A 12,710-nucleotide genomic window follows, 5' to 3' on the forward strand; every position below is an offset into this window, starting at 1 on the left:
ATTTCCAAGTCACTTGTGGTTGACATGGCTCTCAGTGTTGTGAAACAATCTTTAGACAAAGCTTTCACCAAACCCACAGTGATTTTTATCTTCATCTAGTTTTGCTCTTCTGTAGGCTAGTAGTGGAAGATTTCTTCTATGTGATTTTTAAGAGAAGAAAGGCTGAATACCCGGGATGTGTATTGTCAGCCAACATCGTGAGGAACATCCGGCATTCAATGGCACCTAGACTGAACTGCCTTCTTGTCACCTTGAGGTGTCTCTAAGAAAACCTTTGGACACAAATTACCAGCCTACTGCTTCTCTTGTCTCCCAATCTTCATCAGTGCTCAAGTTTAGACATCTCCCTGTGCGTTTCTTTTCTTCTCATTTCCCAAGTTACCTACAGAGAAATTCCTAAGTAATCACTTTAGGAGACAGTGCCAAAGGGATCATTTCCCGTGGCTATTTCCTCAAGTGCTATTTCCCCAAATCACTTCTTTGCATATTGGCTGGTCACCTATGTGTCCACAATCACGAGGTGTTAGGTACTGGTTAATATTTTCTGGTTCATTTATTTCATTGTCAGTGTTGATAAGCATTTGGGGTATTTTGTGACAAAGTTTTAGGCACAGCAGAAACTTGAAGACTAAAATTCAATAACTACTCCAGAGATTCAATTAAGACCACGACAGGATTAGATGTTGTTGGCTGCTCACTGAAGGTTGGCTGTTTGCTAGGAAAAGGGTATCAATACTTTTTTTACATGCTAAAAAGTTCGAGTCATATAAAGCAATTTCTTCTTATATCGTGTCATTACCCTGTACTGAGTAACTACTGAGCTCCGGGGTATGTATGCATGTTTTTCCATCTCGAAAGCAATCTTTCAAGATCAACTTAAAAAGGACCTTGAGTACCATCAGATGATGTTTCATTCTGGGTCATAATGTAATTCAGGAGCGGACATGGGAATGGTGCCTGGGTGCTCCGTGCCATGTCTTTGCTCCTTTCAGCATAGTTCACTCTGTGTGAGCATATACACGTATATAACCATGCAGAATGAAATGAGCGCTTCCTATCAGTATTTACATCATTTGCTGCAGCAAACTGAGTGGAAAACCCACTGAGTTACATGAGCAACTCAAGATAACCCATGGGTAACAATCTGAGGGAGATACTTCTTCATTCTAGCAAGTGTGCATTTATGTCACCTTGCTCTCTTCTTTACCATAATGCTGAAATTTCAAATAATATCATAGGGATATCAATTTAAGGTCATACACATTCCTTGTTTCCTTGAAATAATACCAGTGTAATCAACAACTCATGATTTCTCTTCCTCTGTCTGTCTGTCTCTCTCTCTACTCACATACACACACACACACACACACACACACAACTTTATGCAATCAATAACTTTATATATAAAGTTCATAGGTCGCTGATTATACTATATATATATACTATATATATATTATATATATATATACATATATATATATATATATATATATATATATATATATATACTATATACTGATGATACTATACTGCTGAGGATACTATATACTCACACATATCTAAACATATACATATACATGTTTAAATGTTTGATTTAACACAATCTGGTGGTTACAGGTTAATCCAAAACAATGACCTCAGGACTCCGTTCTTGGCCTTTATATCTCTCCCTAGCTGCAGCTGCTTGCAATTTTCCAGATGTGTTACCCTATGCCCTAACCAAAGCTTATTTCCCTGTCAGCCATCACCCCTCCCCAATCGCTCAACACCACGCCACCCACCACCAACATCACTGGCACTAGTCTCTTATCACTGCAATTGTGGTGCATTTGCCACCATCACCAACTAGGCCAAACCCTGCACACACATTTTAAAGCAATGCTGACAAAAATTAAGGCACTAATTGATATTGACATGTGGTTGAATGTCTTGAATGGGGAGAAATAATGTGAGAGAGGGAGTGAACAAATGATAAAAAGAATAGTGGGCCAATACAGTCCTAATATTACTATGCATATGTGAAGATGGAAGTGGGGAATCTGATGAGGCTGATGGGAAGGAGTCGGTAGGACCAGGGGAAAGAAATGACAGAACAGGTATCTCTGATCAATATGCGCTGTATACATAGATGGACACATTAACTTTAACCTTCCTGTAGATCTGTTTGAAAATGATAATTATTAATAAGAAAATAAATAGTTGGATGGGTAAATGGGTCCTAGCATACTCTGCCCAATCCTGACAGTGTGAGCAAATCTGTGGGGGCAATTTCTCTCTTTTCAGATGAAAAACTCCATTTCCTCATTTGTAAAATGGGAAATACAACATCACAAAGTTTCTAGGAGGTTTAGACAAAACATGTAAAGAACTTAAGAACTCTTCCATCTGTCCCCTCTCCCCCCCACCAAAATAAATGCTTATGCATCTACCATAGAGAAAATGATGAGTTAGAACTGACTCCTTTTTTTTTTTTGAGAAGGAATACCTTTTCAGGAGTTTTGTGAGTTTGTGGGTAGATCACCAGTAGTTTGGCATCAGCCATACATGGGAATATTTATACCAGAGAAACTGGCAAATGCTACCAATTAGGGAGCTCCAGCCCCTTGTTGGCCTTGAGCATGGATAGACTCTTGTTGGAGATGCATCCTGAGAGGTGTCCAGATGGACACAGATTCTAAGTCACAGTCAAGTCTGGAGGATCCTTCGTGGGGAGTGACTGTGGGACCAGCAGGTGTTGAAGACAGGGAAGAATCAGGAGTTGCAGAAGTTGAGCTGAGGTGGCTGGGATATACTTGCCTCAAGCCCTGGGAAGTTCTGAGGTTCAGTCAGAACTGTGCTGAGTTTGGGCTAGAGGGCCAGAATGATCAGCATGGACATCATCAGCCACGGGACACAGGGATCTGATCTGGGGTGAGACAGCCCCATGGTTGAGGCCATCCTTCAAGACTGGCAGCACCCCGTAGAGGCTGGGGAGAAGGATGCTCCCTTGCAGGATGATCTGGGTAGCTTATGACACGGAGTCCCTCACTGGGGTCACAGCCATGGGCTCCAGCATTTGCAAAGCCCGTGGGTGGGGGGTGAAGTCTGGGCAATTGTATCTTCAAACCTACCTCCAAATGTTGCCCAGACATCGTCACCACAAACTCATGATGTCATTTGCATCAATGTAGAATGGTATCTGACATCGATTGGTGTTCATTTTCAACAGAAACACAGTGGCTGGTCAGAGTTCAACAGGACCAGGTAGGAGTCAACTCATTCTTTGAAGGGAATGGTGCATACTGCCAGACAGGCAGATCTAGACTGGCTATGATTGGTCTTTGCTTCCACATTCCCCTCACAAACTACAGCCTTCTGCAGTACACCAAGCTGCCACCCCGCAAACCCCCCACAAAACTCCCCTGCCTTACCTTTCCATCTTCGATCTGAGCACAGCTGCTTCGGAGAATTTGTGGCCCAGCGGCAACGTCTGTCGATAGAAAATCCCGAGTCACTTTCCTGCTGACACGTTCGTCCCATTTTTTCCCTTCCTTTGGCTCAGAGGAGGGGCAGACGAGAAAAGGGACCATGGACCAGCTGCTGATTTATGTTTCTTTTCTGGACTAGGGGATTCATATTGATTAGTTGGATGAATGAGTCTGTCCCTTTGTTTCAAATGATTAGAGTGAAGGTCTGCCCTTGGAATACATCACAGCTCCACTGTGACATAACGAATAAGAGGCCCCGTGGGCTCCCCTCCCCTCCCCCAAGCCTTGATGGTTTTGCTGTACTTAGGGCATACACCTGTCGATGATGCTTAACCTGGTTATGGAAAAAATAGGTTTTCAGGGGGAGTTCCGAGGCCCGTGGGACCCAGCAGGGACATCAAGATGGGCTTGTCAGATGGATTCTGTGAGCTTTTTTTCAGAGTGCCCAGTGTGTTTATTCTGATTTTTTTTCATCTGAATAGTGGATGTCACATTGGCTACTCACGAGTTCCATTTTACCTTTACTATTCTGTTCCAGGCTCTTACCATTGGCCTAAGTGGTTACACAAGTATAAGCTAGTTCAATAACTTAGTTCGCTAGTTTTATTTTCTAAGACTTGTATATGGAGGGGAGAGAAGTGTTAGAGAAGGAGGAAGTAGTTGTACAGAGGAGACAGCATTGAACCAAGGAGACTATCCACACAATGCATCTTGATTGGTGTCACCCCTTTCAACATTCTTCCTGCCCCCCAAACCACCTCTTCTCTTACTTATTTTTGAAACTGGTAGACTATGCGTTGAATTTTTCCTCCATTTACACTGAATTCTTGACTGAGATCTCCTCCTTCTCTCCATTTGTCTACTCTCTCCCCTTGGTGGGCCCCCTTCTTGCAAATACACCTCTACATTTTAATAGAATATTTTTCATTGGCATTTCACAAACAGGTTTGTGAAAAATGCATTCTGATTATTTTATACTTTCCAGGAATTATCCGGGTGAGGTTAAATGGTGGCTTATTCGGAACATATGTTTTTTTTTAAATATTGAGCTCTTTACATTTAGTTTTTGAAGCAAAATAAAACCAGCTTTGAACAAATGGGCTTTTCAATCTTAGGTTATTAGAACTAAATTTCTTTTGGGGGAAGGGGGCTCAAGTTTACCTCTTTGAATTCTTCCCTTTGTATTTGCCTTTCTAATGATCTGGGGGACCTCAAAACAAATAGTCACACTGACAACTGGGGAATCCTTCAAATATTGAGAATATTTCTCATGTTTCTTATCGGTGTCCTTCATCTCCAAATTGCCTATGTCTACTCTTCTTAACCATGCACAAATGAGTTCAACGATGCACATTTATAGGCATTTGTGTTTACCTATCGATATCCCTCCATGTAGGCCAAAGCCCAACAGAGAGGCCTGTAGCCCTCCGGGCAGCACCTGCTGGAATTTGTCTCTTGCTTATCTGGGTTGCAGAAGTTTGTACTTGGGATGTTGCATTGATCTCGTGTTTCCTGGGTGATTTGTGGTGATATTAGTGTCCCTTCCAGTGGTATTCTGAGCCTCCTCCGTTTTCCAAGAGACGTGCAGACATATCAAATCAATTTGGCATTCGCATCTCAGTAAATTCATACATGGACAAGAGAGAGAACAAGGGAAGGATGAAGGATGAACCAAGAGATGGCAGCATAAATTTTCAAGAAGGATCGTCATTTTTTTTTTCTTCAGTGCTCTCTGAGAATCAATGTCTCTCATACAGAGTCATTTCTGAGTGAAAAAATATATACTCCACATATGACTTCTCATGGCAAATTTATTTCAACTACTATTCTTTTTGCCCCTCACCCCCCAAAACTCAGGACTTGAGATTTAAGTTAGATTCTTGGCCACTCTCAACATAAGTATGGAATCTTCCTAAAAGTCTACAAATATGCCCACCTCAGACATAAATAATCGTGTTAAAGCTTCATCAATGGAAGTATTCGATGTAGTTCTACAAAACTCATAAACTCGATTCAGAGTTGTGTGCCACAACCTCCCTTTCCCACACTTGATGAGCGCACATGGATCTCTGTGCTACTTCAAGCCCAGAACTCAATTTACAAGGACTGCTGCTTTTCCTCTTACCTTCTAACCTGTGGCATCCAACTCTATGCTAGAACTCTGTAAGCTCTGTATGTAATGGTATTTTCATGTTCAAATACGGACTTTAGAAAGAACTGGAATACTGTAAACCTACAGACCTCTTCAAATGCTTCAGATGGTGAATTTTTCACACGGCACGCCAATCCTCTATTCTTGGCATCCTTGCTCTCAACTGTAACTTGCTAGGTTACACTTCCTCACCGTACCCCCACTATCATAGTCAATCTATAGATGGGAACTGGGATTATTGTGAAGGAAAAATTAGTGCTCAGTACCCAGTGTATACAACAAAGGCAGAGACAGGAGTGAGAGCCAATGAAGTCAGGAGCCAAACACAGAGTAAATGTGACTTGCTGAGCACTAGAAACCAAAGCCATGAGGGCGGATAAAGGGAGAAGATAAGGGGCTGTCTCTATTTTCCTCACCATGCCTTTTTAGAACATCTGAAATAGGGAATTCAGCCCAGAGCCTGTCAGACAAATATTCCTGACTCCCTTGCAGTGTCTAGATTCTCCAGGACTGTTCTTCAACAATCAACTCTGTCTACCTGTCCCTCTCTTCTCCAGCTTACTTGGGTACTGATACCAAGGAGGCGTCATGGGCCACCCTAGAGCATGACAGAAAGTCTTACCCTTTAGGCATTTCCTGGAACATACCAGCTAATCTCAGTGGTTCCCCAACATATGATTTCCTTTACTACAACGTATTTTGCTTTAAGGCTGCTCATGACTAGGAGGCAGCTCTTGGTCCAATTGGAACCAATGTGGCTCCAACATGGTTCTAGGTATTCTGGATTATGCTGACAAGAACAGGTCTCGAGTTTGAGAACCTCAGACTCCTTTGTCTTCTCTCCTTTCAGATTTTTTTGGGGAAAGGGGGAAGGGGAGCATAACAGGTTTGACTCAGCCTCCATGGCTGCCTTCCTTGCTTGCTTGGCTAACACCCTTAGCTCTTGAGCCACATTTCCAAGCTGGCTTTTTGCTGGTTGATTGCAAATGGCGTCTTATAGATGTCTCTGCCCAGGCTGGGTTTGAAATGTGGTTCTCTGGCGCTCAATCTCCCAAGGAACTGGTACAGGTGTGACTCACTGGCACCTGACACACTTACTTTTTTCTTTTTTAACTAGCACACATTAATTGTGCAAGGTGGAGAGTTTCATTGTGGTATTTTCATGGACAGAAAAGATACACTTTGATGGTGTTCTTCCCTCTACTATTTTATCTGATCATCCCTCCCATATCCTTGTTTATTTGTTTACAGTTTCTAAAAATGAGTTTCATTTTAATCTTTTCCATGGATGTACTTGGATTATATCCTCTCCCTCACTTGCCCTCTTCTTCTCACCTCCTGCTGGCTCCTCCCCCAAGTATTCCCACAATGCACATTGGCCCATGGCTCCTCCCCTAAGTAGTTCCTACAGTGCACATTGGCCCATCCAGAAGAGAGTTTTCTCAGGCAGGTGAGGTGTGTGTGAACACAGAGGGAGAAGGATCCCTGCTTTTGTACCACTACCACGATATCATAGGAACTGATATGAATCCAAGCAGAAATTAAATCATAAGTGTCAGGGTAGCCTATGGGATGCCGAGCATTGTCCTAAAAACATCTGGAGGAGTGTGAGTCATGGTCCTTGGCTATCACTAATCTTATTACCCCGATAGAGAGATAGGCCATGAGTGAGAAAAGCAACAGCAATATATTAGGACAGCAGCAACAAGAAGGTGATAAGGAGGGAGAGATTTATGGAAGACTCTCGGGCCATCTTTACTAGTCTTATTTAACCCTGATTTATGAAAAAGTGGTTATCTGTAGGAGTGACATTTTGCCATCTAGCTTGACGTACGAGTGAGCTTCGTGATGTTACAAATGGGAGCTTTCTTAGTAAAAGAATCATTAATAGATTGCTTTAATGTGAAACACATTTTCCCATGGAAACAGATGCTAAACAGGATGGTTAGGCCTCTGGAAGTCAATTTAACTCAGAAACAATGGAAATACATTCATGTATGCATACAGTCATGCATGCATACAGCCATGCATTCAAAGATTCCATCTAGCATACATACTTCATTCAGGTCACCTGGTTGCAGGGTTACTTGTGGGTGACATTTTTTACTGCATGTTCCTCAGCTTTAGAGCTCATTTGCTTCCCTCCCCAGTCATGCAACAGTGTTTCCTCTTTCCTTCTTCCCTTCCTACTCCTGGGCCATAAGAGGGCCCATTCCATTGCCCACATTTCCCCACTAGCTCTGCAACTCAAATAGAGTCATCTCTACTTTACCACCAGCACATACTCTGTTTCTGGAGGTAGTGATGAATAAAATAGTGCTGGTGGAAGGCTGTGGGTGGTAAAGCAGCTGCCAGGGCATGGAAGAGGGAAAGCTTGGAGAAACACAATGGGTTAACTTTGTTGGAAAGACAGGACTGAGTTCAGATTGAGAGCATTTCTCTTGATCTACACGTTTTTTATCTTTCTTTTCTTTTTCTCCCTTCCTTCCTTCCTTTCTTTCTTCCTTTCTTTCTTTCTTCCTTTCTTTCTTTCTTCCTTTCTTTCTTTCTTTCTTTCTTTCTTTCTTTCTTTCTTTCTTTCTTTCTTTCTTTCTTTCTTTCTTTCTTTTCTTTCCCTTCTTTCTTTCTTTCCCTCCTTTCTTTCTTTCTTTCTTTCTTTCTTTCTTTCTTTCTTTCTTTCTTTCTTTCTTTCTTTCTTTCTTTCTTTCTTTCTTTCTTTCTTTCTTTCTTTCTTTCTTTCTTGGCTTCACCTAGCAACTATTTTGTTACCTCTCACAGTGGTATGGATTAATTGGACTCAATTGGGCAGTCTTTTGCAGAGATGATGTAGCTGTGGTCACATGGAATCCAATCCATCGGATCAGGGTACATGGAGATGGTAGGGCAACCAGGTTCACCGCCTGTATAACCCTTGCCCCTCCTCTCCTCCTCTCCATGAGCCTCTCCACTCCATACCTATACAGGAGCTCTGGACTTAATACATGGTCTCTATGCTCCTAAAAACATGAAGGATGAATTTACAGGAACTTTTAAGGCTTGGATAATTTCTGTTGCTATAACTACAAGTTCATAGATCTCTCTCTCTTTCTTTCTCTCTCTCTCTTTCTTTCTTTCTCTCTCTCTCTCATCTAATTTGCTGATGAATCCACAGAATCTTGTGGTTTTTCACATCTGAAAGTCCCATTTAGTTATTGTGCATTTTCCTTTTTCTAATTATTCTCCCCCCTCTCCACCCCCAATTTCTCTTTTGAAGTGTTCTGATTTCTAAGAAATGTCTTTATCTAATTCCTCATTTTTTCTTGAGTTCTCCATAGTTTTATTTGGTATAGGCCGTCCATATGCCAACATGCCCTCTTTCATTCCGTCTTTGTTTCTCACTCTTTTGCTATATTCCATGACTCTCATGGGATATAATGGTTGTGTAGATTTGAAGGTTTTGTGTCCCCATCTGATCTTACACTTCTCAGAGGGCAGAAAGCTTTGGTCTTTCTGCAAGTATGTATTGAGGGTCAGTACTTCCTTCACAGAGTTTTAGCTCATATTTCACTTCTCTTCCCCTGCCTTTCTATGTTCATGTCCTGGCTTGGGGTTCTGGGTTCACATTCCACTTGTTTTCTCTGATACAATAAAACTTCTATACATGGCTGGTTTTGAACTATGATCCTCCAGATATCAGCTTTCTGAGTAGCTAGGATTACAGGTGTAGAAACCAGTGCCAGGCTCCCAAATCTTTCAGAATGTTTAGCTCATCATCTTTATCCTGCTGGCTGTTAAATATTGGAATCCATAATTTTTCTGTCAATGAATATATCTACACCATAGTGCTTAAAGGCTGTATCTCAGTCATTTTATTTAAAAAAAACACTTCCATTTGGGAAGACATATATTTGCAAGAGCCTTAAAAGCCTTTTCAAATCTCCCATAGAAACCTAGAACTAATGATCACTATTTTTAACTTCTCTGAATTAACACATCCACTGTAACAAAAAACCAAAAAATAGAAAACAATATGTAATTGGAAATGCCGAGTGTTGTGACTGAGAAATCTTGGATTATCATCATAAAACAAAACACATAGCCAATTAAACATCAAATGCAAAAATTTAAAATCCTACTACCTGAATTACAAGTATTGCATTATTTTGTAGATGGTGTTCCTTGCTAAGAGTCTCAACCGCTCATATACGTGTTAAGATGCTCAGGTAAAATCAAACGGCTTTAGTCTTGCAAATTAAATTTCTCATCCATGCAGAAGTATACAAGGAAACTTAAATATATTTTCCAATGTTCTTTTCTGACTACAGACCCTGCCAGCAACTTATTCATTTGGAGAGAAGCACTGAGATGTTATTTCTCGATGATGAAAAGCAGAGATGCAGGAGGCAGTTGAAAGCTAGGGCAGGATGCATCTTGAGATGGCCAAACTGCTGAGAAAAATAGCTTATTGCTTTTTAAATTGCCTTATATTTTCTCCAAATTCTTAAGCAGGCCCTGGAGAACAATTCATCCTATGTCTTTCAAAGCTGGCTACTCTAAGAAATGCTGATTTAGTTTTTCAGCACAAGTTGCAACAGTTGGGGGAAGATGATGTAAGATCTTGGCGTTGGTGGCAAGGTCTACCAGCCTGGGGGTATCTGGTTTCTCCAAAGTAGTACCAAGAAGCTTTGAACAGGTAAAGGAAAATCAATTCAGGGACAATTCTCTTATAACTCTTGGGGTTCAATTGCTTTTCTTTCCTCCTCTCTTTTTTTTTCTGGGTGCTTCTCTACTTTTCATGTCGCATTTATTCTGTTCATTTTATTTGGGTCAATCTCAATCTCTCTCTCTCTCTCTCTCTCTCTCTCTCTCTCTCTCTCTCTCTCTCTCTCTCTCTCTCTCTCTCTCTCTCTGTGTCTGTCTGTCTCTCTCTGTCTCTCTCATCCAATCTGATGGCACGCAATCTTTAGTTAAATAAGTATTCATGGTGTCAGCCTGACCTCTACTTTCTCTCCTGAGAAAACCAGACAGGAACTCATGAAGGTTAGTTCCCAACGGTTCGAGCTTGTTTGCATTTGTTCTGGCTCTGTCCTCTTTCTATCTTATTAGGTGAAAGAAGCAAATGACCTGCACCTCCATCCAGCAGCAATCTCTCCACCTGCACTGGAACCCCTGTTCTCCATGTGCAGAGATGCGTTAGCCCCCCAATGAACACAGCCTTGGCCTGGGTGGCGGGCCTCCCCCTCCTCCGTCGAGTCCTCCCTCCCTCACCGTCTCCAGGTTCTACATGAGCCCAGGTTTTTCAGGGGAAGCAACACCAAACAGAAGGAGACTCCCTCAACGCTCCTCACCAGAGCCTCTGCCTGCGTCAGTCTGCACACGTTGGACAGGTAGTGTGACATGTTTCCTTCCACACCCCCCACGTCCACTGTGTTCATCACTCTGCCAAAGCACCTCAACTGGGGCACCCAGAACCATCTCCCTCCTGCCGCCCAGAAGGCACTTCCGGTTCCGTTTCACTTGGCTCCTCCACGTTCTTTTCCATGTTGCCTGGTCGCCCCCTGCCCTCTGCGTGGGTCTCCCTGGGAACAGGACACACTCACACCCTTGTTTGCATCGCCACGTGTTCCTCGTGGCTCTCACCGCCTCTTCCTCCGTGGTCTTGGTTCATGAACGCAACACTGGGTTATAAACCACCCCATGTGCAAACCTGGACCAGACACCTAGGCTTTCTGTGCACTTGAGACGCATACTCCCAAGTGCCTCCCCTCTTCCTCTGGAAAGAAATCAGTCAACGCGCCCACACTGGCAAAGTTGAAGTTCATCTTTCCAATGACGCATTCACTGAAAGGCCTTGTCCCTCAACCCAGCTCCCAGATGGATGCTTCTACCTTGGAGTCATTCTCACCCCTACTGCTCCCCGCCCCTGTTCCCTTATGCCTACTCCAAGTGCTCTGTTTTATTTATTTAGTTATATTTTCTTTTTGTGCTGGTCCTGGGACTTGAACTCAGGGCCTGGGCACTGTCGCTGAGCTTTTGTGGGAAAACAAGACTAGCACTCTACAACTTGAGTTACAGCTCCATTTCTGGCTTTTTGCTGGTTCATTGGAGATAAGAGTCCTACGGACTTGCCTGCCCAGGCTGGCTCTGAACTGGGATCCTTCGATCTCAGTATGTCTTAAGCTGCAAGGATGACAGAAGCAGGATCACTCAGAGGCTTGCGCATCAGACATCTAGTGCTGGACTAGTTCCAGGAGCTGGAATTCCGAGACTCGGCTGCAGTATGTTTGGGTTTTTGGAGAGGGATCCCTTTCAGGTTGTGTCCTTATGTTCTTATCCTTGATGCGTGTGTGAAGAGAGGGCAACATCTCATGTTTCCTCCTTGTTTTCGTGCTGTCCTTGAGCTTTTTCATTCAAGGCTAGAGTTCTACTAGTTTGAGCCACAGCTCTACTTCCAGCTTTCGAGTGGTTAATTGGAGTCTCGTAGGGACTTTTCTTCCCAGGGTTGACTTTGCACCTCCCTTCTCAGATCTCAGCCTCCTGAGTAGCTAGGATTACAGGTGTGAGCCACCCACACCTGGCTTTCTTCTTCTTTTTTTTTTTTAAAGGTACTAATTACACCATGAAGACCTCACCCTCATGATCTCACTTAACCCTAATTCCCTTCCAAAGACTCCACTACCACATGAGAGAGCGTTTCACGCTATGAAGATAGAAGGGAGGACCACACGTATTTCGTCTATAGCAAACCATATCTGGTATACAGTAGATTCTCACTGATAGCTGCTGCTAATCATCATCATCATCATCATCATCATCATCATCATCATCATCACCACCATCATCATCACTATTATTAATTTCCAAAGGTGTTTTCTTGCTTTTATCTAGGGATACTCTAAACTACAGGAAGCTTTAGGAATGATATTTTGAACCAACGTTTCACTGTGTTATTTCAAATACACTGTTTCCAGGAGGTAATTCATAAATGGAGACTCCTATGTTTAAATGTGTGAGAAAAGCTCACAAATACCACCCCTCCCCATGGAGCCTTGGGGCCTTAACAACTCCTGAAAGGCTCAGGAAAATAAATCTGCTTCATCTTTTGTAATCCA

Source organism: Dipodomys merriami, unplaced genomic scaffold (genome assembly GCF_024711535.1).
Source record: "Dipodomys merriami isolate MVZ:Mamm:240054 unplaced genomic scaffold, mDipMer1.0.p SCAF_134, whole genome shotgun sequence".
NCBI lineage: Eukaryota > Metazoa > Chordata > Mammalia > Rodentia > Heteromyidae > Dipodomys > Dipodomys merriami.